General features: G+C 41.2%; 20 non-coding genes across 20 annotated transcripts; all 20 read right to left on the bottom strand.

Annotated features, from left to right (window-relative positions):
* Positions 1-593: 593 nt before the first annotated feature.
* Positions 594-667, bottom strand: Trnan-guu (transfer RNA asparagine (anticodon GUU)). The gene has a single exon. It is a non-coding gene; the product is annotated as a tRNA-Asn (tRNA).
* Positions 668-1,666: 999 nt separating this feature from the next.
* Positions 1,667-1,740, bottom strand: Trnan-guu (transfer RNA asparagine (anticodon GUU)). The gene has a single exon. It is a non-coding gene; the product is annotated as a tRNA-Asn (tRNA).
* A 999-nt stretch (positions 1,741-2,739) lies between these two features.
* Positions 2,740-2,813, bottom strand: Trnan-guu (transfer RNA asparagine (anticodon GUU)). Its single transcript has one exon. It is a non-coding gene; the product is annotated as a tRNA-Asn (tRNA).
* A 730-nt stretch (positions 2,814-3,543) lies between these two features.
* On the bottom strand, positions 3,544-3,617 carry Trnan-guu (transfer RNA asparagine (anticodon GUU)). The gene has a single exon. It is a non-coding gene; the product is annotated as a tRNA-Asn (tRNA).
* A 2,340-nt stretch (positions 3,618-5,957) lies between these two features.
* On the bottom strand, positions 5,958-6,031 carry Trnan-guu (transfer RNA asparagine (anticodon GUU)). Its single transcript has one exon. It is a non-coding gene; the product is annotated as a tRNA-Asn (tRNA).
* A 3,947-nt stretch (positions 6,032-9,978) lies between these two features.
* Trnan-guu (transfer RNA asparagine (anticodon GUU)) lies at positions 9,979-10,052 on the bottom strand. The gene has a single exon. It is a non-coding gene; the product is annotated as a tRNA-Asn (tRNA).
* A 1,000-nt stretch (positions 10,053-11,052) lies between these two features.
* Trnan-guu (transfer RNA asparagine (anticodon GUU)) lies at positions 11,053-11,126 on the bottom strand. The gene has a single exon. It is a non-coding gene; the product is annotated as a tRNA-Asn (tRNA).
* A 5,004-nt stretch (positions 11,127-16,130) lies between these two features.
* Positions 16,131-16,204, bottom strand: Trnan-guu (transfer RNA asparagine (anticodon GUU)). The gene has a single exon. It is a non-coding gene; the product is annotated as a tRNA-Asn (tRNA).
* Positions 16,205-17,739: 1,535 nt separating this feature from the next.
* Positions 17,740-17,813, bottom strand: Trnan-guu (transfer RNA asparagine (anticodon GUU)). The gene has a single exon. It is a non-coding gene; the product is annotated as a tRNA-Asn (tRNA).
* Positions 17,814-18,276: 463 nt separating this feature from the next.
* On the bottom strand, positions 18,277-18,350 carry Trnan-guu (transfer RNA asparagine (anticodon GUU)). The gene has a single exon. It is a non-coding gene; the product is annotated as a tRNA-Asn (tRNA).
* Positions 18,351-18,812: 462 nt separating this feature from the next.
* On the bottom strand, positions 18,813-18,886 carry Trnan-guu (transfer RNA asparagine (anticodon GUU)). Its single transcript has one exon. It is a non-coding gene; the product is annotated as a tRNA-Asn (tRNA).
* Positions 18,887-19,884: 998 nt separating this feature from the next.
* Trnan-guu (transfer RNA asparagine (anticodon GUU)) lies at positions 19,885-19,958 on the bottom strand. The gene has a single exon. It is a non-coding gene; the product is annotated as a tRNA-Asn (tRNA).
* A 462-nt stretch (positions 19,959-20,420) lies between these two features.
* On the bottom strand, positions 20,421-20,494 carry Trnan-guu (transfer RNA asparagine (anticodon GUU)). Its single transcript has one exon. It is a non-coding gene; the product is annotated as a tRNA-Asn (tRNA).
* Positions 20,495-20,955: 461 nt separating this feature from the next.
* Trnan-guu (transfer RNA asparagine (anticodon GUU)) lies at positions 20,956-21,029 on the bottom strand. The gene has a single exon. It is a non-coding gene; the product is annotated as a tRNA-Asn (tRNA).
* A 463-nt stretch (positions 21,030-21,492) lies between these two features.
* On the bottom strand, positions 21,493-21,566 carry Trnan-guu (transfer RNA asparagine (anticodon GUU)). Its single transcript has one exon. It is a non-coding gene; the product is annotated as a tRNA-Asn (tRNA).
* Positions 21,567-22,028: 462 nt separating this feature from the next.
* Positions 22,029-22,102, bottom strand: Trnan-guu (transfer RNA asparagine (anticodon GUU)). The gene has a single exon. It is a non-coding gene; the product is annotated as a tRNA-Asn (tRNA).
* A 462-nt stretch (positions 22,103-22,564) lies between these two features.
* On the bottom strand, positions 22,565-22,638 carry Trnan-guu (transfer RNA asparagine (anticodon GUU)). Its single transcript has one exon. It is a non-coding gene; the product is annotated as a tRNA-Asn (tRNA).
* A 461-nt stretch (positions 22,639-23,099) lies between these two features.
* On the bottom strand, positions 23,100-23,173 carry Trnan-guu (transfer RNA asparagine (anticodon GUU)). Its single transcript has one exon. It is a non-coding gene; the product is annotated as a tRNA-Asn (tRNA).
* Positions 23,174-23,636: 463 nt separating this feature from the next.
* On the bottom strand, positions 23,637-23,710 carry Trnan-guu (transfer RNA asparagine (anticodon GUU)). Its single transcript has one exon. It is a non-coding gene; the product is annotated as a tRNA-Asn (tRNA).
* Positions 23,711-24,709: 999 nt separating this feature from the next.
* Positions 24,710-24,783, bottom strand: Trnan-guu (transfer RNA asparagine (anticodon GUU)). Its single transcript has one exon. It is a non-coding gene; the product is annotated as a tRNA-Asn (tRNA).
* Positions 24,784-25,974: the final 1,191 nt, after the last annotated feature.

The raw sequence follows: 25,974 nt of genomic DNA, 5'->3' as shown, positions 1-25,974 counted from the left end.
AATCATAAGCAGTGGTAGCACTATCTGTTTCATCTGATCGAAGTATTTGTTCATTGCGTCCACGGGTGGGCTTGAACTACCAACCTTTCGGTTAACAGCCGAACGCGCTAACCAATTGCGCCACGGAGACATGAAACTTACTGAAGTTTCCCTATTTAAAAGTTGGCTTATTTAGTTTCATTTATTTTTAATAGCACATCTGATGATGCCAGTAAACATGGCTACAAGAGTAACACTACCGTTTCTCTTACAGTTAACGTGACAGTAGGAATAAGAGGCAGTGATAGCACTCTCTGATTTTTCTGATGGACATACTTGTTCATCGCTTCCCCGGGTGGGCTTGAACCACCAAACTTTCCGTTAACAGCCGAACGCGGCAACAAATTTCGCTACGGAGACGCGAAACTTTCTGAAGTATCCCTATTCACTAGTAGGCTAATTCAATTTCAGTGTTCTTAACAGCACATCTGACTATGCAGGTAAACGTAGTTTCAAGACTAAAACTACCGTTGCTTTTTCAATTATCGTGACATTAGGAATCAGAAGCAGTGGTAGCACTATCTGTTTCATCTGATCGAAGTATTTATTCATTGCGTCCCCGGGTGGGCTTGAACCACCAACCTTTCGGTTAACAGCCGAACGCGCTAACCAATTGCGCCACGGAGACATGAATTTACTGAAGTTTCCCTATTTACAAGTTGGCTCATTTACTTTCATTTATTTTTAATAGCACATCTGATGATGCCAGTAGACATGGCTACAAGTGTAACACTACCGTTGCTCTTACAGGTAACGTGACTTTAGGAATAAGAGGCAGTGATAGCACTCTCTGATTCTTCTGATGGACATATTTGTTCATCGCTTCCCCGGGTGGGTTTGAACCACCAACCTTTCCGTTAACAGCCGAACGCGCTAACCAATTGCGGCACGAAGACACGAAACATACTAAAGCATCCCTATTTACTAGTTACCTAATTCAATCTCAATGTTTTTAACACCACATCTGACTATGCAGGTAAACGTAGTTTCAAGACTAAAAGTACCGTTGCTTTTACAATTATCGTGACATTAGGAATCACAAGCAGTGGTAGCACTATCTGTTTCATCTGATCGAAGTATTTGTTCATTGCGTCCCCGGGTGGGCTTGAACTACCAACCTTTCGGTTAACAGCCGAACGCGCTAACCAATTGCGCTACGGAGACATGAAACTTACTGAAGTTTCCCTATTTAAAAGTTGGCTTATTTACTTTCATTTATTTTTAATAGCACATCTGATGATGCCAGTAAACATGGCTACAAGAGTAACACTACCGTTTCTCTTACAGTTAACGTGACATTAGGAATAAGAGGCAGTGATAGCACTCTCTGATTTTTCTGATGGACATACTTGTTCATCGCTTCCCCGGGTGGGCTTGAACCACCAAACTTTCCGTTAACAGCCGAACGCGGCAACAAATTGGGCTACGGAGACGCGAAACTTTCTGAAGTATCCCTATTCACTAGTAGGCTAATTCAATTTCAGTGTTCTTAACAGCACATCTGACTATGCAGGTAAACGTAGTTTCAAGACTAAAACTACCGTTGCTTTTTCAATTATCGTGACATTAGGAATCAGAAGCAGTGGTAGCACTATCTGTTTCATCTGATCGAAGTATTTATTCATTGCGTCCCCGGGTGGGCTTGAACCACCAACCTTTCGGTTAACAGCCGAACGCGCTAACCAATTGCGCCACGGAGACATGAATTTACTGAAGTTTCCCTATTTACAAGTTGGCTCATTTACTTTCATTTATTTTTAATAGCACATCTGATGATGCCAGTAGACATGGCTACAAGTGTAACACTACCGTTGCTCTTACTGGTAAGGTGACTTTAGGAATAAGAGGCAGTGATAGCACTCTCTGATTCTTCTGATGGACATATTTGTTCATCGCTTCCCCGGGTGGGTTTGAACCACCAACCTTTCCGTTAACAGCCGAACGCGCTAACCAATTGCGGCACGAAGACACGAAACATACTAAAGCATCCCTATTTACTAGTTACCTAATTCAATTTCAATGTTTTTAACACCACATCTGACTATGCAGGTAAACGTAGTTTCAAGACTAAAAGTACCGTTGCTTTTACAATTATCGTGACATTAGGAATCATAAGCAGTGGTAGCACTATCTGTTTCATCTGATCGAAGTATTTGTTCATTGCGTCCCCGGGTGGTCTTGAACTACCAACCTTTCGGTTAACAGCCGAACGCGCTAACCAATTGCGCCACGGAGACATTAAACTTACTGAAGTTTCCCTATTTAAAAGTTGGCTTATTTACTTTCATCTATTTTTAATAGCACATCTGATGATGCCAGTAAACATGGCTACAAGAGTAACACTACCGTTGCTCTTACAGGTAACGTGACTTTAGGAATAAGAGGCAGTGATAGCACTCTCTGATTCTTCTGATGGACATATTTGTTCATCGCCTCCCCGGGTGGGTTTGAACCACCAACCTTTCCGTTAACAGCCGAAAGCGCTAACCAATTGCGGCACGGAGACACGAAACATACTAAAGCATCCCTATTTAAAAGTTGGCTTATTTACTTTTATTTATTTTTAATAGCACATCTGATGATGCCAGTAAACATGGCTAAAGACTAAAAGTACCGTTGCTTTTACAATTATCGTGACATTAGGAATCAGAAGCAGTGGTAGCACTATCTGTTTCATCTGATCGAAATATTTATTCCTTGCGTCCCCGGGTGGGCTTGAACCACCAACCTTTCGGTTAACAGCCGAACGCGCTAACCAATTGCGCCACGGAGACATGAATTTACTGAAGTTTCCCTATTTACAAGTTGGCTCATTTACTTTCATTTATTTCAAATAGCACATCTGATGATGCCAGTAGACATGGCTACAAGTGTAACACTACCGTTGCTCTTACAGGTAACGTGACTTTAGGAATAAGAGGCAGTGATAGCACTCTCCGATTCTTCTGATGGACATATTTGTTCATCGCTTGCCCGGGTTGGTTTGAACCACCAACCTTTCCGTTAACAGCCGAACGCGCTAACCAATTGCGGCACGGAGACACGAAACATACTAAAGCATCCCTATTTACTAGTTACCTAATTCAATTTCAATGTTTTTAATAGCACATCTGATGATGCCAGTAAACATGGCTACAAGAGTAACACTACCGTTGCTCTTACAAATAACGTGATATTAGGAATAAGAGGCAGTGATAGCACTCTCTGATTCTTCTGATTGACATATTTGTTCACCGCTTCCCCGTTTGGGCTTGAACCACCAACCTTTCCGTTAACAGCCGAACGCCCTTACCAATTGCGGCACGGAGACACGAAACATACTGAAATATCCCTATTTACTAGTTAGCTAATTCAATTTCAATGTTTTGAACACCATATCTGACTATGCAGGTAAACGTAGTTTCAAGACTAAAACTACCGTTGCTTTTTCAATTATCGTGACATTAGGAATCAGAAGCAGTGGTAGCACTATCTGTTTCATCTGATCGAAGTATTTATTCATTGCGTCCCCGGGTGGGCTTGAACCACCAACCTTTCGGTTAACAGCCGAACGCACTAACCAATTGCGCCACGGAGACATGAATTTACTGAAGTTTCCCTATTTACAAGTTGGCTCATTTACTTTCATTTATTTTTAATAGCACATCTGATGATGCCAGTAGACATGGCTACAAGTGTAACACTACCGTTGCTCTTACTGGTAACGTGACTTTAGGAATAAGAGGCAGTGATAGCACTCTCTGATTCTTCTGATGGACATATTTGTTCATCGCTTCCCCGGGTGGGTTTGAACCACCAACCTTTCCGTTAACAGCCGAACGCGCTAACCAATTGCGGCACGAAGACACGAAACATACTAAAGCATCCCTATTTACTAGTTACCTAATTCAATTTCAATGTTTTTAACACCACATCTGACTATGCAGGTAAACGTAGTTTCAAGACTAAAAGTACCGTTGCTTTTACAATTATCGTGACATTAGGAATCATAAGCAGTGGTAGCACTATCTGTTTCATCTGATCGAAGTATTTGTTCATTGCGTCCGGGTGGTCTTGAACTACCAACCTTTCGGTTAACAGCCGAACGCGCTAACCAATTGCGCCACGGAGACATTAAACTTACTGAAGTTTCCCTATTTAAAAGTTGGCTTATTTACTTTCATCTATTTTTAATAGCACATCTGATGATGCCAGTAAACATGGCTACAAGAGTAACACTACCGTTGCTCTTACAGGTAACGTGACTTTAGGAATAAGAGGCAGTGATAGCACTCTCTGATTCTTCTGATGGACATATTTGTTCATCGCCTCCCCGGGTGGGTTTGAACCACCAACCTTTCCGTTAACAGCCGAAAGCGCTAACCAATTGCGGCACGGAGACACGAAACATACTAAAGCATCCCTATTTAAAAGTTGGCTTATTTACTTTTATTTATTTTTAATAGCACATCTGATGATGCCAGTAAACATGGCTAAAGACTAAAAGTACCGTTGCTTTTACAATTATCGTGACATTAGGAATCAGAAGCAGTGGTAGCACTATCTGTTTCATCTGATCGAAATATTTATTCCTTGCGTCCCCGGGTGGGCTTGAACCACCAACCTTTCGGTTAACAGCCGAACGCGCTAACCAATTGCGGCACTAAGACACAAAACATACTGAAGTATCCCTATTTACTAGTTAGCTAATTCAATTTCAATGTTTTTAACACCACATCTGACTATGCAGGTAAACGTAGTTTCAAGACTAAAACTACCGTTGCTTTTACATATTATCGTGACATTGGGAATCATAAGCAGTGGTAGCACTAACTGTCTCATCTGATCGAAGTATTTGTTCATCGCTTGCCCGGGTTGGTTTGAACCACCAACCTTTCCGTTAACAGCCGAACGCGCTAACCAATTGCGGCACGGAGACACGAAACATACTAAAGCATCCCTATTTACTAGTTACCTAATTCAATTTCAATGTTTTTAATAGCACATCTGATGATGCCAGTAAACATGGCTACAAGAGTAACACTACCGTTGCTCTTACAAATAACGTGATATTAGGAATAAGAGGCAGTGATAGCACTCTCTGATTCTTCTGATGGACATATTTGTTCATCGCTTCCCCGTTTGGGCTTGAACCACCAACCTTTCCGTTAACAGCCGAACGCCCTTACCAATTGCGGCACGGAGACACGAAACATACTGAAATATCCCTATTTACTAGTTAGCTAATTCAATTTCAATGTTTTGAACACCATATCTGACTATGCAGGTAAACGTAGTTTCAAGACTAAAAGTACCGTTGCTTTTACAATTATCGTGACATTAGGAATCATAAGCATTGGTAGCACTATCTGTTTCATATGATCGAAGTATTTGTTCATTGCGTCCCCGGGTGGGCTTGAACCAACAACCTTTCGGTTAACAGCCGAACGCGCTAACCAATTGCACCACGGAGACATGAAACTTACTGAAGTTTCCCTATTTACAAGTTGGCTCATTTACTTTCATTTATTTTTAATAGCACATCTGATGATGCCAGTAAACATGGCTACAAGAGTAACACTACCGTTGCTCTTACAGTTAACGTGACATTAGGAATAAGAGGCAATGATAGCACTCTCTGATTCTTCTGATGGACATATTTGTTCATCGCTTTCCCGGGTGGGCTTGAACCACCAACCTTTCCGTTAACAGCCGAACGCGCTAACCAATTGCGGCACTAAGACACAAAACATACTGAAGTATCCCTATTTACTAGTTAGCTAATTCAATTTCAATGTTTTTAACACCACATCTGACTATGCAGGTAAACGTAGTTTCAAGACTAAAACTACCGTTGCTTTTACATATTATCGTGACATTGGGAATCATAAGCAGTGGTAGCACTAACTGTCTCATCTGATCGAAGTATTTGTTCATTGCGTCCCCGGGTGGGCTTGAACCACCAACCTTTCGGTTAACAGCCGAACGCGGTAACCAATTGCGCCACGGAGACATGAAACTTAATGAAGTTTCCCTGTTTACAAATTGGCTTATTTACTTTCATTTATTTTTAATACCACATCTGATGATGCCAGTAAACATGGCTACAAGAGTAACACTACCGTTGCTCTTACAGTTAACGTGACATTAGGAATAAGAGGCAGTGATAGCACTCTCTGATTCTTCTGATGGACATATTTGTTCATCGCCTCCCCGGGTGGGCTTGAACCACCAACCTTTCAGTTAACAGCCGAACGCGCTAACCAATTGCGCACGAAGACACGAAACATACTGAAGTATCCCTATTTACTAGTTAGCTAATTCAATTTCAATGTTTTTAACACAACATCTGACTATGCAGTAAACGTAGTTTCAAGACTAAAACTACCGTCGCTTTTACAATTATCGTGACATTGGGAATCATAAGCACTGGTAGCACTAACTGTTTCATCTGATCGAAGTATTTGTTCATTGCGTCCCCGGGTGGGCTTGAACCACCAACCTTTCGGTTAACAGCCGAACGCGCTAACCAATTGCGCCACAGAGATATGAAACTTACTGAAGTTTCCCTATTTACAAGTTGGCTCATTTACTTTCATTTATTTTTAATAGCACATCTGATGATGCCAGTAAACATGGCTACAAGAGTAACACTACCGTTGCTCTTACAGTTAACGTGACATTAGGAATAAGAGGCAGTGATAGCACTCTCTGATTCTTCTGATGGACATATTTGTTCATTGCCTCCCCGGGTGGGCTTGAACCACCAACCTTTCCGTTAACAGCCGAACGCGCTAACCAATTGCGCACGAAGACACAAAACATACTGAAGTATCCCTATTTACTAGTTAGCTAATTCAATTTCAATGTTTTTAACACCACATCTGACTATGCAGTAAAGGTAGTTTCAAGACTAAAACTACCGTTGCTTTTACAATTATCGTGACATTGGGAATCATAAGCAGTGGTAGCACTAACTGTTTCATCTGATCGAAGCATTTGTTCATTGCGTCCCCGGGTGGGCTTGAACCACCAACCTTTCGGTTAACAGCCGAACGCGCTAACCAATTGGGCCACGGAGACATGAAACTTACTGAAGATTCCCTATTTAAAAGTTGGCTTATTTACTTTCATTTATTTTTAATAGCACATCTGATGATGCCAGTAAACATGGTTACAAGACTAACACTACCGTTGCTCTTACAGTTAACGTGACATTAGGAATAAGAGGCAGTGATAGCACTCTCTGATTCTTCTAAAGGACATATATGTTCATCGCCTTCCCGGGTGGGCTTGAACCACCAACCTATCCGTTAACAGCAGAACGCGCTAACCAATTGCGGCACTAAGACACGAAACATACTGAAGTATCCCTGTTTACTAGTTAGCTAATTCAATTTCAATGTTTTTAACACCACATCTGACTATGCAGGTAAACGTAATTTCAAGACTAAAACTACCGTTGCTTTTACAATTATCGTGACATTGGGAATCATAAGCAGTGGTAGCACTAGCTGCTTAATCTGATCGAAACATTTGTTCATTGCGTCCCCGGGTGGGCTTGATCCACCAACCTTTCGGTTAACAGCCGAACGCGCTAACCAATTGGGCCACGGAGACATGAAACTTACTGAAGTTTCCCTATTTACAAGTTGGCTCAATTACTTTCATTTATTTTAATAGCACATCTCATGATGTCAGTAAACATGGCTACAAGAGTAACACTACCGTTGCACTTGCAGTTAACGTGACATTAGGAATAAGAGACACTGATATCACTCTATGATTCTTCTGATGGACATATTTGTTCATCGCCTCCCCGGGTGGGCTTGAACCAACAACCTTTCAGTTAACAGGCGAACGCGCTAACCAATTGCGGCACGGAGACACGAAACATACTGAAATATCCCTATTTACTAGTTAGCTAATTCAATTTCAATGTTTTTAACACCACATCTGACTATGCAGGTAAACGTAGTTTCAAGACTAAAACTACCGTTGCTTTTACAATTATCGTGACATTAGGAATCATAAGCAGTTGTAGCACTATCTGTTTCATCTGATCGAAGTATTTGTACATTGCGTCCCCTGGTGTGCTTGAACCACCAACCTTTCGGTTAACAGCCGAACGCGCTAACCAATTGCGCCACGGAGACATGAAACTTACTAAAGTTTCCCTATTTACAAGTTGGCTCATTTACTTTCATTTATTTTTAATAGCACATCTGACTATGCAGGTAAACGTAGTTTCAAGACTAAAACTACCGTTGCTTTTACAATTATCGTGACATTGGGAATCATAAGCAGTGGTAGCACTAACTGTTTCATCTGATCGAAGTATTTGTTCATTGCGTCCCCGGGTGGGCTTGAACCGCCAACCTTTCGTTTAACAGCCGAACGTGCTAACCAATTGCGCCACGGAGACATGAAACTTACTGAAGTTTCCCTACTTAAAAGTTCGCCCATTTACTTTCATTTATTTTTAATAGCACATTTGATGATGCCAGTAAACATGGCTACAAGAGTAACACTACCGTTGCTCTTACAGTTAACGTGACATTAGGAATAAGAGGCAGTGATAGCACTCTCTGATTCTTCTGATGGACATATTTGTTCATCGCCTCCCCGGGTGGGCTTGAACCATCAACCTTTCCGTTAACAGCCGAATGCGCTAACCAATTGCGCACGAAGACACGAAACATACTGAAGTATCCCTATTTACTAGTTAGCTAATTCAATTTCAATGTTTTTAACACCACATCTGACTATGCAGGTAAACGTAGTTTCAAGACTAAAACTACCGTTGCTTTTACAATTATCGTGACATTAGGAATCATAAGCAGTGGTAGCACTATCTGTTTCATCTGATCGAAGTATTTGTTCATTGCGTCCCAGGGTGGGCTTGAACCAACAACCTTTCGGTTAACAGCCGAACGCGCTAACCAATTGCGCCACGGAGACATGAAACTTACTGAAGTTTCCCTATTTAAAAGTTGGCTTATTTACTTTCATTTATTTTTAATAGCACATCTGATGATGCCAGTAAACATGGCTACAAGAGTAACACTACCGTTGCTCTTACAAATAACGTGACATTAGGAATAAGAGGCAGTGATAGCACTCTCTGATTCTTCTGATAGACATATTTGTTCATCGCTTCCCCGTTTGGGCTTGAACCACCAACCTTTCCGTTAACAGCCAAACGCATTACCAATAGCGGCACGGAGACACGAAACATACTGAAATATCCCTATTTACTAGTTAGCTAATTCAATTTCAATGTTTTTAACACCAGATATGACTATGCAGGTAAACGCAGTTTCAAGACTAAAACTACCGTTGCTTTTACAATTATCGTGACATTAGGAATCATAAGCAGTTGTAGCACTATCTGTTTCATCTGATCGAAGTATTTGTTCATTGCGTCCCCGGGTGGGCTTGAACCATCAATCTTTCGGTTAACAGCCGAACGCGCTAACCAATTGCGCCACGGAGACATGAAACTTACTGAAGTTTCCCTATTTACAAGTTGGTTCATTTACTTTCATTTATTTTTAATAGCACATCTGATGATGCCAGTAAACATGGCTACAAGAGTAACACTACCGTTGCTCTTACAAATAACGTGACATTAGGAATAAGAGGCAGTGATAGCACTCTTTGACTCTTCTGATGGACATATTTGTTCATCGCTTCCCCGTTTGGGCTTGAACCACCAACCTTTCCGTTAACAGCCGAACGCCCTTACCAATTGCGGCACGGAGACACGAAACATACTGAAATATCACTATTTACTAGTTAGCTAATTCAATTTCAATGTTTTTAACACCACATCTGACTATGCAGGTAAACGTAGTTTCAAGACTAAAACTACCGTTGCTTTTACAATTATCGTGACATTGGGAATCATAAGCAGTGGTAGCACTAACTGTCTCATCTGATCGAAGTATTTGTTCATTGCGTCCCCGGGTGGGCTTGAACCACCAACCTTTCGGTTAACAGCCGAACGCGCTAACCAATTGCGCCACGGAGACATGAAACTTACTGAAGTTTCCCTATTTACAAATTGGCTTATTTACTTTCATTTATTTTTAGTAGCACATCTGATGATGCCAGTAAACATGGCTACAAGAGTAACACTACCGTTGCTCTTACAGTTAACGTGACATTAGGAATAAGAAGCAGTGATAGCACTCTCTGATTCTTCTGATGGACATATTTTTTCATCGCCTCCCCGGGTGGGCTTCAATCACCAACCATTCCGTTAACAGTCGAACGCGCTAATCAATTGCGGCACTAAGACACGAAACATATTGAAGTATCCCTATTTACTAGTTAGCTAATTCAATTTCAATGTTTTTAACACCACATCTGACTATGCAGGTAAACGTAGTTTCAAGACTAAAACTACCGTTGCTTTTACAATTATCGTGACATTGGGAATCATAAGCAGTGGTAGCACTAACTGTCTCATCTGATCGAAGTATTTGTTCATTGCGTCCCCTGGTGGGCTTGAACCACCAACCTTTCGGTTAACAGCCGAACGCGCTAACCAATTGCGCCACGGAGACATGAAACTTACTGAAGTTTCCCTATTTACAAATTGGCTTATTTACTTTCATTTATTTTTAGTAGCACATCTGATGATGCCAGTAAACATGGCTACAAGAGTAACACTACCGTTGCTCTTACAGTTAACGTGACATTAGGAATAAGAAGCAGTGATAGCACTCTCTGATTCTTCTGATGGACATATTTGTTCATCACCTCCCCGGGTGGGCTTGAACCACCAACCTTTCCGTTAACAGCCGAACGCGCTAACCAATTGCGGCAGTAAGACACGAAACATACTGAAGTATCCCTATTTACTAGTTAGCTAATTCAATTTCAATGTTTTTAACACCACATCTGACTATGCAGGTAAACGGAGTTTCAAGACTAAAACTACCGTTGCTTTTACAATTATCGTGACATTGGGAATCATAAGCAGTGGCAGCACTAACTGTCTCATCTGATCGAAGTATTTGTTCATTGCGTCCTCGGGTGGGCTTGAACCACCAACCTTTCGGTTAACAGCCGAACGCGCTAACCAATTGCGCCACGGAGACATGAAACTTACTGAAGTTTCCCTATTTACAAATTGGCTTATTTACTTTCATTTATTTTTAGTAGCACATCTGATGATGCCAGTAAACATGGCTACAAGAGTAACACTACCGTTGCTCTTACAGTTAACGTGACATTAGGAATAAGAAGCAGTGATAGCACTCTCTGATTCTTCTGATGGACATATTTGTTCATCGCCTCCCCGGGTGGGTTTGAACCACCAACCTTTCCGTTAACAGCCGAACGCGCTAATCAATTGCGGCACTAAGACACGAAACATACTGAAGTATCCCTATTTACTAGTTAGCTAGTTCAATTTCAATGTTTTTAACACCACATCTGACTATGCAGTAAACGTAGTTTCAAGACTAAAACTACCGTTGCTTTTACAATTATCGTGACATTAGGAATCATAAGCAGTGGTAGCACTATCTCTTTCATCTGATCGAAGTGTTTGTTCATTGCGTCCCCGGGTGGGCTTGAACCACCAACCTTTCGTTTAACAGCCGAACGCGCTAACCAATTGCGCCACGGAGACATGAAACTTACTGAAGTTTCCCTATTTACAAGTTGGCTCATTTACTTTCATTTATTTTTAATAGCACATCTGATGATGCCAGTAAACATGGCTACAACAGTAACACTACCGTTGCTCTTACAGTTAACGTGACATTAGGAATAAGAGGCAGTGATAGCACTCTCTGACTTTTCTCATGGACATACTTGTTCATCGCTTCCCCGTGTGGGCTTGAACCACCAACCTTTCCGTTAACAGCCAAAAGCGCTAACCAATTGCGGAACGGAGACACGAAACATACTGAAGTATCCCTATTTACTAGTTAGCTAATTCAATTTCAATGTTTTTAACACCACATCTGACTATGCAGGTAAACGTAGCTTCAAGACTAAAACTTCCGTTGCTTTTACAATTATCGTGACATTAGGAATCATAAGCAGTGGTAGCACTATCTGTTTCATCTGATCGAAGTATTTGTTCATTGCGTCCCCGGATGGGCTTGAACCACCAACCTTTCGGTCAACAGCCGAACGCGATAACCAATTGCTCCACGGAGACATGAAAGTTACTGAAGTTTCCCTATTTACAAGTTGGCTCAATTACTTTCATTTATTTTAATAGCACATCTGATGATGCCAGTAAACATGGCTACAAGAGTAACACTACCGTTGCTCTTAAAGTTAACGTGACATTAGGAATAAGAGACAGTGATAGCACTCTCTGATTTTTCTAATGGACATATTTGTTCATCGCCTCCACTGGTGGGCTTGAACCAACAACCTTTCCGTTAACAGCCGAACGCGCTAACCAATTGCGGCACTAAGACACAAAGCATACTGAAGTATCCCTATTTACTAGTTAGCTAATTCAATTTCAATGTTTTTAACACCACATCTGACTATGCAGGTAAACGTAGTTTCAAGACTAAAACTTCCGTTGCTTTTACAATTATCGTGACATTAGGAATCATAAGCAGTGGTAGCACTATCTGTTTCATCTGATCGAAGTATTTGTTCATTGCGTCCCCGGGTGGGCTTGAACCACCAACCTTTCGGTTAACAGCCGAACGCGCTAACCAATTGCTCCACGGAGACATGAAACTTACTGAAGTTTCCCTATTTACAAGTTGACTCATTTACTTTTAATTATTTTTAATAGCACATCTGATGAAGCCAGTAAACATGGCTACAAGAGTAACACTACCGTTGCTCTTACAGTTAACGTGACATTAGGAATAAGAGGCAGTGATAGCACTCTCTGATTCTTCTGATGGACATATTTGTTCATCGCCTCCCCGGGTGGGCTTGAACCACCAAACTTTCCGTTAACAGCTGAACGCGCTAACCAATTGCGGCACTAAGACACGCAACATACTGAAGTATCCCTTTCAATTTCAATGTTTTTAACACCACATCTGACTATGCAGATAAATGTAGTTTTAAGACTAAAACTACCGTTGCTTTTACAATTATCGTGACATTAGGAATCATAAGCAGTGGTAACACTATCTGTTTCATCTGATCAAAGAATTTGTTCATTGCGTCCCCGGGTGGGCTTGAACCACCAACCTTTCGGTTAACAGCCGAACGCGCTAACCAATTGGTCCACGGAGACATGAAACTTACTGAAATATCCCTATTTACTAGTTAGCTAATTCAATTTCAATGTTTTTAACACCACATCTGACTATGCAGGTAAACGTAGTTTCAAGACTAAAACTACTGTTGCTTTTACAATTATCGTGACATTAGGAATCATAAGCAGTTGTAGCACTATCTGTTTCATCTGATCGAAGTATTTGTTCATTGCGTCCCCTGGTGGGCTTGAACCACCAACCTTTCGGTTAACAGCCGAACGCGCTAACCAATTGCGCCACGGAGACATGAAACTTACTGAAGTTTCCCTATTTACAAGTTGGCTCATTTACTTTCATTTATTTTTAATAGCACATCTGATGATGCCAGTAAACATGGCTACAAGAGTAACACTACCGTTGCTCTTACAGTTAACGTGACATTAGGAATAAGAGGCAGTGATAGCACTCTCTGATTCTTCTGATGGACATATTTGTTCATCGCCTCCCCGGGTGGGCTTGAACCAGCAACCTTTCCGTTAACAGCCGAACGCGCTAACCAATTGCGGCACTAAGACACGAAACATTCTGAAGTATCCCTATTTACTAGTTAGCTAATTCAATTTCAATGTTTTTAACACCACATCTGACTATGCAGGTAAACGTAGTTTCAAGACTAAAACTACCGTTGCTTTTACAATTATCGTGACATTGGGAATCATAAGCAGTGGTAGCACTATCTGTTTCATCTGATCGAAGTATTTGTTCATTGCGTCCCCGGGTGGGCTTGAACCGCCAACCTTTCGTTTAACAGCCGAACGTGCTAACCAATTGCGCCACGGAGACATGAAACTTACTGAAGTTTCCCTATTTACAAGTTGGCCCATTTATTTTCATTTATTTTTAATAGCACATCTGATGATGCCAGTAAACATGGCTACAAGAGTAACACTACCGATGCTCTTACAGTTAACGTGACATTAGGAATAAGTGGCAGTGATAGCACTCTCTGATTTTTCTGATGGACATATTTGTTCATCGCCTCCCCGGGTGGGCTTGAACCACCAACCTTTCCGTTAACAGCCGAACGCGCTAACCAATTGCGGCACTAAGACACGAAACATACTGAAGTATCCCTATTTACTAGTTAGCTAATTCAATTTCAATGTTTTTAACACCACATCTGACTATGCAGGTAAACGTAGTTTCAAGACTAAAACTACCGTTGCTTTTACAATTATCGTGACATTGGGAATCATAAGCAGTGGTAGCACTAACTGTTTCATCTGATCGAAGTATTTGTTCATTGCGTCCCCGGGTGGGCTTGAACCGCCAACCTTTCGTTTAACAGCCGAACGTGCTAACCAATTGCGCCACGGAGACATGAAACTTACTAAAGTTTCCCTATTTACAAGTTGGCCCATTTATTTTCATTTATTTTTAATAGCACATCTGATGATGCCAGTAAACATGGCTACAAGAGTAACACTACCGTTGCTCTTACAGTTAACGTGACATTAGGAATAAGAGGCAGTGATAGCACTCTCTGATTCTTCTGATGGACATATTTGTTCATCGCCTCCCCGGGTGGGCTTGAACCACCAACCTTTCCGTTAACAGCCGAATGCGCTAACCAATTGCGCACGAAGACACGAAACATACTGAAGTATCCCTATTTACTAGTTAGCTAATTCAATTTCAATGTTTTTAACACCACATCTGACTATGCAGTAAACCTAGTTTCAAGACTAAAACTACCGTTGCTTTTACAATTATCGTGAAATTAGGAATCATAAGCAGTGGTAGCACTATCTGTTTCATCTGATTGAAGTGTTTGTTCATTGCGTCCCCGGGTGGGCTTGAACCACCAACCTTCCGGTTAACATCCGAACGCGCTAACCAATTGCGCCACGGAGACATGAAACTTACTGAAGTTTCCCTATTTACAAGTTGGCTCATTTACTTTCATTTATTTTTAATAGCACATCTGATGATGCCAGTAAACATGGCTACAACAGTAACACTACCGTTGCTCTTACAGTTAACGTGACATTAGGAATAAGAGGCAGTGATAGCACTCTCTGATTTTTCTGATGGACATACTTGTTCATCGCTTTCCCGGGTGGGCTTGAACCACCAACCTTTCCGTTAACAGCCGAAAGCGCTAACCAATTGCGGCACGGAGACACGAAACATACTGAAGTATCCCTATTTACTAGTTAGCTAATTCAATTTCAATGTTTTTAACACCACATCTGACTATGCAGGTAAACGTAGTTTCAAGACTAAAACTACCGTTGCTTTTACAATTATCGTGACATTAGGAATCATAAGCAGTGGTAGCACTATCTGTTTCATCTGATCGAAGTATTTGTTCATTGCGTCCCCGGATGGGCTTAAACCACCAACCTTTCGGTCAACAGCCGAACGCGCTAACCAATTGCTCCACGGAGACATGAAATTTACTGAAGTTTCCCTATTTACAAGTTGGCTCAATTACTTTCATTTATTTTAATAGCACATCTGATGATGCCAGTAAACATGGCTACAAGAGTAACACTACCGTTGCTCTTACAGTTAACGTGACATTAGGAATAAGAGGCAGTGATAGCACTCTCTGATTTTTCTAATGGACATACTTTTTCATCGCTTCCCCGGGTGGGCTTGAACCACCAACATTTCCGTTAACAGCCGAACGCGCTAACCAATTACGGCACGAAGACACGAAACATACTGAAGTATCCCTATTTACTAGTTAGCTAATTCAATTTCAATGTTTTTAACACCACATCTGACTATGCAGTAAATGTAGTTTCAAGACTAAAACTACCGTTGCTTTTACAATTATCGTGACATTAGGAATCATAAGCAGTGGTAGCACTATCTGTTTCATTTGATCGAAGTGTTTGTTCATTGCGTCCCCGGGTGGGCTTGAACCACCATCCTTTCGGTTAACAGCCGAACGCGCTAACCAATTGCGCCACGGAGACATGAAACTTACTGAAGTTTCCCTATTTGCAAGTTGGCTCATTTACTTTCGTTTATTTTTAATAGCACATCTGATGATGCCAGTAAACATGGTTACAACAGTAACACTACCGTTGCTCTTACAGTTAACGTGACATTAGGAATAAGAGGCAGTGATAGCACTCTCTGATTTTTCTAATGGACATAATTGTTCATCGCTTCCCCGGGTGGGCTTGAACCACCAACCTTTCCTTTAACAGCCGAAAGCGCTAACCAATTTCGGCACGGAGACACGAAACATGCTGAAGTATCCCTATTTACTAGTTAGCTAATTCAATTTCAATGTTTCTAATACCACATCTGACTATGCAGGTAAACGTAGTTTCAAGACTAAAACTACCGTTGCCTTTACAATTATCGTGACATTGGGAATCATAAGCAGTGGTAGCACTAACTGTTTCATCTGATCGAAGTATTTGTTCATTGCGTCCCCGGGTGGGCTTGAACCGCCAACCTTTCGTTTAACAGCCGAACGTGCTAACCAATTGCGCCACGGAGACATGAAACTTACTAAAGTTTCCCTATTTACAAGTTGGCCCATTTATTTTCATTTATTTTTAATAGCACATCTGACTATGCAGGTAAACGTAGTTTCAAGACTAAAACTACCGTTGCTCTTACAGTTAACGTGACATTAGGAATAAGAGGCAGTGATAGCACTCTCTGATTTTTCTGATGGACATACTTGTTCATCGCTTTCCCGGGTGGGCTTGAACCACCAACCTTTCCGTTAACAGCCGAAAGCGCTAACCAATTGCGGCACGGAGACACGAAACATACTGAAGTATCCCTATTTACTAGTTAGCTAATTCAATTTCAATGTTTTTAACACCACATCTGACTATGCAGGTAAACGTAGTTTCAAGACTAAAACTACCGTTGCTTTTACAATTATCGTGACATTAGGAATCATAAGCAGTGGTAGCACTATCTGTTTCATCTGATCGAAGTATTTGTTCATTGCGTCCCCGGATGGGCTTGAACCACCAACCTTTCGGTCAACAGCCGAACGCGCTAACCAATTGCTCCACGGAGACATGAAATTTACTGAAGTTTCCCTATTTACAAGTTGGCTCAATTACTTTCATTTATTTTAATAGCACATCTGATGATGCCAGTAAACATGGCTACAAGAGTAACACTACCGTTGCTCTTACAGTTAACGTGACATTAGGAATAAGAGGCAGTGATAGCACTCTCTGATTTTTCTAATGGACATACTTTTTCATCGCTTTCCCGGGTGGGCTTGAACCACCAACCTTTCCGTTAACAGCCGAACGCGCTAACCAATTACGGCACGAAGACACGAAACATACTGAAGTATCCCTATTTACTAGTTAGCTAATTCAATTTCAATGTTTTTAACACCACATCTGACTATGCAGTAAATGTAGTTTCAAGACTAAAACTACCGTTGCTTTTACAATTATCGTGACATTAGGAATCATAAGCAGTGGTAGCACTATCTGTTTCATTTGATCGAAGTGTTTGTTCATTGCGTCCCCGGGTGGGCTTGAACCACCATCCTTTCGGTTAACAGCCGAACGCGCTAACCAATTGCGCCACGGAGACATGAAACTTACTGAAGTTTCCCTATTTGCAAGTTGGCTCATTTACTTTCGTTTATTTTTAATAGCACATCTGATGATGCCAGTAAACATGGTTACAACAGTAACACTACCGTTGCTCTTACAGTTAACGTGACATTAGGAATAAGAGGCAGTGATAGCACTCTCTGATTTTTCTAATGGACATAATTGTTCATCGCTTCCCCGGGTGGGCTTGAACCACCAACCTTTCCTTTAACAGCCGAAAGCGCTAACCAATTTCGGCACGGAGACACGAAACATGCTGAAGTATCCCTATTTACTAGTTAGCTAATTCAATTTCAATGTTTCTAATACCACATCTGACTATGCAGGTAAACGTAGTTTCAAGACTAAAACTACCGTTGCCTTTACAATTATCGTGACATTAGGAATCATAAGCAGTGATAGCACTATCTGTTTCATCTGATCAAAGAATTTGTTCTTTGCGTCCCCGAGTGGGCTTGAACCACCAACCTTTCGGTTAACAGCCGAACGCGCTAACCAATTGCGCCACGGAGACATGAATTTACTGAAGTTTCCCTATTTACAAGTTGGCTCATTTACTTTCATTTATTTTTAATAGCACATCTGATGATGCCAGTAGACGTTGCTACAAGTGTAACACTACCGTTGCTCTTACAGTTAACGTGACTTTAGGAATAAGAGGCAGTGATAGCACTCTCTGATTCTTCTGATGGACATATTTGTTCATCGCTTCCCCGGGTGGGTTTGAACCACCAACCTTTCCGTTAACAGCCGAACGCGCTAACCAATTGCGGCACGGAGACGCGAAACATACTAAAGTATCCCTATTTATTTGTTACCTAATTCAATTTCAATGTTTTTAACACCACATCTGACTATGCAGGTAAACGTAGTTTCAAGACTAAAACTACCGTTGCTTTTACAATTATCGTGACATTAGGAATTAAAAGCAGTGGTAGCACTATCTGTTGCATCTGATCGAAGTATTTGTTCATTGCGTCCCCGGGTGGGCTTGAACCAACAACCTTTCGGTTAACAGCCGAACGCGCTAACCAATTGCGCCACGGAGACATGAAACTTACTGAAGTTTCCCTATTTAAAAGTTGGCTTATTCACTTTCATTTATTTTTAATAGCACATCTGATGATGCCAGTAAACATGGCTACAAGAGTAACACTACCGTTGCTCTTACAAATAACGTGACATTAGGAATAAGAGGCAGTGATAGCACTCTCTGATTCTTCTGATAGACATATTTGTTCATCGCTTCCCCGTTTGGGCTTGAACCACCAACCTTTCTGTTAACAGCCGAACGCATTACCAATTGCGGCACGGAGAAACGAAACATACTGAAATATCCCTATTTACTAGTTAGCTAATTCAATTTCAATGTTTTTAACACCACATCTGACTATGCAGTAAACGTAGTTTCAAGACTAAAACTAACGTTGCTTTTACAATTATCGTGACATTAGGAATCATAAGCAGTGGTAGCACTATCTGTTTCATCTGATCGAAGTGCTTGTTCATTGCGTCCCCGGGTGGGATTGAACCACAAACCTTTCGGTTAACAGCCGAACGCGCTAACCAATTGCGCCACGGAGACATGAAACTTACTGAAGTTTCCCTATTTACAAGTTGGCTCATTTACTTTCATTTATTTTTAATAGCATATCTGATGATGCCAGAAAACTTGGCTACAAGAGTAACACTACCGTTGCTCTTACAGTTAACGTGACATTAGGAATAAGAGGCAGTGATAGCACTCTCTGATTCTTCTGATGGACATATTTGTTCATCGCTTCCCCGGGGGCGCTTGACCCACCAACCTCTCAGTTAACAGGCAAACGCGCTAACCAATTGCGGCACGGAGACACGAAACATACTGAAGTATCCCTATTTATTAGTTAGCTAATTCAATTTCAATGTTTTTAACACCACATCTGACTATGCAGGTAAACGTAGTTTCAAGACTAAAACTACCGTTGCTTTTACAATTATCGTGACATTAGGAATTATAAGCAGTGGTAGCACTATCTGTTTCATCTGATCAAAGAATTTGTTCTTTGCGTCCCCGGGTGGGCTTGAACCACCAACCTTTCGGTTAACAGCCGAACGCGCTAACCAATTGCGCCACGGAGACATGAATTCACTGAAGTTTCCCTATTTACAAGTTGGCTCATTTACTTTCATTTATTTTTAATAGCACATCTGATGATGCCAGTAGACATGGCTACAAGTGTAACACTACCGTTGCTCTTACAGTTAACGTGACTTTAGGAATAAGAGGCAGTGATAGCACTCTCTGATTCTTCTGATGGACATATTTGTTCATCGCTTCCCCGGGTGGGTTTGAACCACCAACCTTTCCGTTAACAGCCGAACGCGCTAACCAATTGCGGCACGGAGACGCGAAACATACTAAAGTATCCCTATTTACTTGTTACCTAATTCAATTTCAATGTTTTTAACACCACATCTGACTATGCAGGTAAACGTAGTTTCAAGACTAAAACTACCGTTGCTTTTACAATTATCGTGACATTAGGAATCATAAGCAGTGGTAGCACTATCTGTTGCATCTGATCGAAGTATTTGTTCATTGCGTCCCCGGGTGGGCTTGAACCAACAACCTTTCGGTTAACAGCCGAACGCGCTAACCAATTGCGCCACGGAGACATGAAACTTACTGAAGTTTCCCTATTTAAAAGTTGGCTTATTCACTTTCATTTATTTTTAATAGCACATCTGATGATGCCAGTAAACATGGCTACAAGAGTAACACTACCGTTGCTCTTACAAATAACGTGACATTAGGAATAAGAGGCAGTGATAGCACTCTCTGATTCTTCTGATAGACATATTTGTTCATCGCTTCCCCGCTTGGGCTTGAACCACCAACCTTTCTGTTAACAGCCGAACGCATTACCAATTGCGGCACGGAGAAACGAAACATACTGAAATATCCCTATTTACTAGTTAGCTAATTCAATTTCAATGTTTTTAACACCACATCTGACTATGCAGTAAACGTAGTTTCAAGACTAAAACTAACGTTGCTTTTACAATTATCGTGACATTAGGAATCATAAGCAGTGGTAGCACTATCTGTTTCATCTGATCGAAGTGCTTGTTCATTGCGTCCCCGGGTGGGCTTGAACCACCAACCTTTCGGTTAACAGCCGAACGCACTAACCAATTGCGCCACGGAGACATGAAACTTACTGAAGTTTCCCTATTTGCAAGTTGGCTCATTTACTTTCGTTTATTTTTAATAGCACATCTGATGATGCCAGTAAACATGGTTACAACAGTAACACTACCGTTGCTCTTACAGTTAACGTGACATTAGGAATAAGAGGCAGTGATAGCACTCTCTGATTTTTCTAATGGACATACTTGTTCATCGCTTCCCCGGGTGGGCTTGAACCACCAACCTTTCCTTTAACAGCCGAAAGCGCTTACCAATTTCGGCACGGAGACACGAAACATACTGAAGTATCCCTATTTATTAGTTAGCTAATTCAATTTCAATGTTTTTAACACCACATCTGACTATGCAGGTAAACGTAGTTTCAAGACTAAAACTACCGTTGCTTTTACAATTATCGTGACATTAGGAATTATAAGCAGTGGTAGCACTATCTGTTTCATCTGATCAAAGAATTTGTTCTTTGCGTCCCCGAGTGGGCTTGAACCACCAACCTTTCGGTTAACAGCCGAACGCGCTAACCAATTGCGCCACGGAGACATGAATTCACTGAAGTTTTCCTATTTACAAGTTGGCTCATTTACTTTCATTTATTTTTAATAGCACATCTGATGATGCCAGTAGACATGGCTACAAGTGTAACACTACCGTTGCTCTTACAGTTAACGTGACTTTAGGAATAAGAGGCAGTGATAGCACTCTCTGATTCTTCTGATGGACATATTTGTTCATCGCTTCCCCGGGTGGGTTTGAACCACCAACCTTTCCGTTAACAGCCGAACGCGCTAACCAATTGCGGCACGGAGACGCGAAACATACTAAAGTATCCCTATTTACTTGTTACCTAATTCAGTTTCAATGTTTTTAACACCACATCTGACTATGCAGGTAAACGTAGTTTCAAGACTAAAACTACCGTTGCTTTTTCAATTATCGTGACATTAGGAATCATAAGCAGTGGTAGCACTATCTGTTGCATCTGATCGAAGAATTTGTTCTTTGCGTCCCCGAGTGGGCTTGAACCACCAACCTTTCGGTTAACAGCCGAACGCGCTAACCAATTGCGCCACGGAGACATGAATTTACTGAAGTTTCCCTATTTACAAGTTGGCTCATTTACTTTCATTTATTTTTAATAGCACATCTGATGATGCCAGTAGACATGGCTACAAGTGTAACACTACCGTTGCTCTTACAGTTAACGTGACTTTAGGAATAAGAGGCAGTGATAGCACTCTCTGATTCTTCTGATGGACATATTTGTTCATCGCTTCCCCGGGTGGGTTTGAACCACCAACCTTTCCGTTAACAGCCGAACGCGCTAACCAATTGCGGCACGGAGACGCGAAACATACTAAAGTATCCCTATTTACTTGTTACCTAATTCAATTTCAATGTTTTTAACACCACATCTGACTATGCAGGTAAACGTAGTTTCAAGACTAAAACTACCGTTGCTTTTACAATTATCGTGACATTAGGAATCATAAGCAGTGGTAGCACTATCTGTTGCATCTGATCGAAGTATTTGTTCATTGCGTCCCCGGGTGGGCTTGAACCAACAACCTTTCGGTTAACAGCCGAACGCGCTAACCAATTGCGCCACGGAGACATGAAACTTACTGAAGTTTCCCTATTTAAAAGTTGGCTTATTCACTTTCATTTATTTTTAATAGCACATCTGATGATGCCAGTAAACATGGCTACAAGAGTAACACTACCGTTGCTCTTACAAATAACGTGACATTAGGAATAAGAGGCAGTGATAGCACTCTCTGATTCTTCTGATAGACATATTTGTTCATCGCTTCCCCGTTTGGGCTTGAACCACCAACCTTTCTGTTAACAGCCGAACGCATTACCAATTGCGGCACGGAGAAACGAAACATACTGAAATATCCCTATTTACTAGTTAGCTAATTCAATTTCAATGTTTTTAACACCACATCTGACTATGCAGTAAACGTAGTTTCAAGACTAAAACTAACGTTGCTTTTACAATTATCGTGACATTAGGAATCATAAGCAGTGGTAGCACTATCTGTTTCATCTGATCGAAGTGCTTGTTCATTGCGTCCCCGGGTGGGCTTGAACCACCAACCTTTCGGTTAACAGCCGAACGCGCTAACCAATTGCGCCACGGAGACATGAAACTTACTGAAGTTTCCCTATTTGCAAGTTGGCTCATTTACTTTCGTTTATTTTTAATAGCACATCTGATGATGCCAGTAAACATGGCTACAAGAGTAACACTACCGTTGCTCTTACAGTTAACGTGACATTAGGAATAAGAGGCAGTGATAGCACTCTCTGATTCTTCTGATGGACATATTTGTTCATCGCTTCCCCGGGGGCGCTTGACCCACCAACCTCTCAGTTAACAGGCGAACGCGCTAACCAATTGCGGCACGGAGACACGAAACATACTGAAGTATCCCTATTTATTAGTTAGCTAATTCAATTTCAATGTTTTTAACACCACATCTGACTATGCAGGTAAACGTAGTTTCAAGACTAAAACTACCGTTGCTTTTACAATTATCGTGACATTAGGAATTATAAGCAGTGGTAGCACTATCTGTTTCATCTGATCAAAGAATTTGTTCTTTGCGTCCCCGGGTGGGCTTGAACCACCAACCTTTCGGTTAACAGCCGAACGCGCTAACCAATTGCGCCACGGAGACATGAATTCACTGAAGTTTCCCTATTTACAAGTTGGCTCATTTACTTTCATTTATTTTTAATAGCACATCTGATGATGCCAGTAGACATGGCTACAAGTGTAACACTACCGTTGCTCTTACAGTTAACGTGACTTTAGGAATAAGAGGCAGTGATAGCACTCTCTGATTCTTCTGATGGACATATTTGTTCATCGCTTCCCCGGGTGGGTTTGAACCACCAACCTTTCCGTTAACAGCCGAACGCGCTAACCAATTGCGGCACGGAGACGCGAAACATACTAAAGTATCCCTATTTACTTGTTACCTAATTCAATTTCAATGTTTTTAACACCACATCTGACTATGCAGATAAACGTAGTTTCAAGACTAAAACTACCGTTGCTTTTACAATTATCGTGACATTAGGAATCATAAGCAGTGGTAGCACTATCTGTTGCTTCTGATCGAAGTATTTGTTCATTGCGTCCCCTGGTGGGCTTGAACCAACAACCTTTCGGTTAACAGCCGAACGCGCTAACCAATTGCGCCACGGAGACATGAAACTTACTGAAGTTTCCCTATTTAAAAGTTGGCTTATTCACTTTCATTTATTTTTAATAGCACATCTGATGATGCCAGTAAACATGGCTACAAGAGTAACACTACCGTTGCTCTTACAAATAACGTGACATTAGGAATAAGAGGCAGTGATAGCACTCTCTGATTCTTCTGATAGACATATTTGTTCATCGCTTCCCCGCTTGGGCTTGAACCACCAACCTTTCTGTTAACAGCCGAAAGCGCTAACCAATTTCGGCACGGAGACACGAAACATACTGAAGTATCCCTATTTATTAGTTAGCTAATTCAATTTCAATGTTTTTAACACCACATCTGACTATGCAGGTAAACGTAGTTTCAAGACTAAAACTACCGTTGCTTTTACAATTATCGTGACATTAGGAATTATAAGCAGTGGTAGCACTATCTGTTTCATCTGATCAAAGAATTTGTTCTTTGCGTCCCCGGGTGGGCTTGAACCACCAACCTTTCAGTTAACAGCCGAACGCGCTAACCAATTGCGCCACGGAGACATGAATTCACTGAAGTTTCCCTATTTACAAGTTGGCTCATTTACTTTCATTTATTTTTAATAGCACATCAGATGATGCCAGTAAACATGGTTACAACAGTAAAACTCCTGTTGCTCTTACAGTTAACGTGACTTTAGGAATAAGAGACAGTGATAGCACTCTCTGATTTTTCTGATGGACATACTTGTTCATCGCTTCCCCGGGTGGGCTTGAACCACCAACCTTTCCGTTAACAGCCGAAAGCGCTAACCAATTTCGGCACGGAGACGCGAAACATACTGAAGTATCCCTATTTACTAGTTAGCTAATTCAATTTCAATGTTTCTAACACCACATCTGACTATGCAGGTAAACGTAGTTTCAAGACTAAAACTACCGTTGCTTTTACAATTATCGTGACATTAGGAATCATAAGCAGTGGTAGCACTATCTGCTTTATCTGATCGAAGTATTTGTTCATTGCGACGCTGGGTGGGCTTGAACCACAAACCTTTCGGTTAACAGCCGAACGCGCTAACCAATTGCGCCACGGAGTCATGAAACTTACTGAAGTTTCCCTATTTACAAGTTGACTCATTTACTTTCATTTATTTTTAATAGCATATCTGATGATGCCAGTAAACATGGCTACAAGAGTAACACTACCGTTGCTCTTACAGTTAATGTGACATTAGGAATAAGAGGCAGTGATAGCACTCTCTGATTCTTCTGATGGACATATTTGTTCATCGCTTCCCCGGGTGGGCTTGAACCACCAACCTTTCAGTTAACAGGCGAACGCGCTAACCAATTGCGGCACGGAAACACGAAACATACTGAAGTATCCCTATTTATTAGTTAGCTAATTCAATTTCAATGTTTTTAACACCACATCTGACTATGCAGGTAAACGTAGTTTCAAGACTAAAACTACCATTGCTTTTACAATTATCATGACATTAGGAATCATAAGCAGTGATAGCACTATCTGCTTTATCTGATCGAAGTATTTGTTCATTGCCTCACCGGGTGGGCTTGAACCACCAACCTTTCGGTTAACAGCCAAACGCGCTAACCAATTGCGCCACGGAGACATGAAACTTACTGAAGTTTCCCTATTTACAAGTTGGCTCATTTACTTTCGTTTATTTTTAATTACACATCTGATGATGCCAGTAAACATGGTTACAACAGTAAAACTCCTGTTGCTCT

Source organism: Hydractinia symbiolongicarpus, chromosome 11 (genome assembly GCF_029227915.1).
Source record: "Hydractinia symbiolongicarpus strain clone_291-10 chromosome 11, HSymV2.1, whole genome shotgun sequence".
In the NCBI taxonomy this organism is placed as follows: domain Eukaryota; kingdom Metazoa; phylum Cnidaria; class Hydrozoa; order Anthoathecata; family Hydractiniidae; genus Hydractinia; species Hydractinia symbiolongicarpus.
Note: the sequence above shows the minus strand (reverse complement) of the source record. Positions and strands in the feature narration are given on the sequence as shown.